Raw genomic sequence first — 281 nt, forward strand, 5'->3', positions numbered from 1 at the left:
CTTCTTCTTCTTCTTCTTCTTCTTCTTATTTCTTTTTTAATATACTGTCTAGGGTTTTCAGGCTAAAATTAAGGGTAATTTTCTGAGAGGAATAGGGAAAAGTAAGTCTCCTCTATATTCCTGAAAGCAGAAATGTCATATACCTTTATTTTAAATGAATAGCTGTCATTACTTTCAACTGAAAACGTTGGTTTGAAAGCCAAACTACTTCTCTTCATTGACCTAAGTTGTGCTAATGTTGGATATCCACGTCTTACATAGCCTATTTTTTTTTCATGAAT

The sequence above is a fragment of the Pteropus vampyrus genome, unplaced genomic scaffold (assembly GCF_000151845.1).
Source record: "Pteropus vampyrus isolate Shadow unplaced genomic scaffold, Pvam_2.0 Scaffold4586, whole genome shotgun sequence".
NCBI classification, from domain to species: domain Eukaryota; kingdom Metazoa; phylum Chordata; class Mammalia; order Chiroptera; family Pteropodidae; genus Pteropus; species Pteropus vampyrus.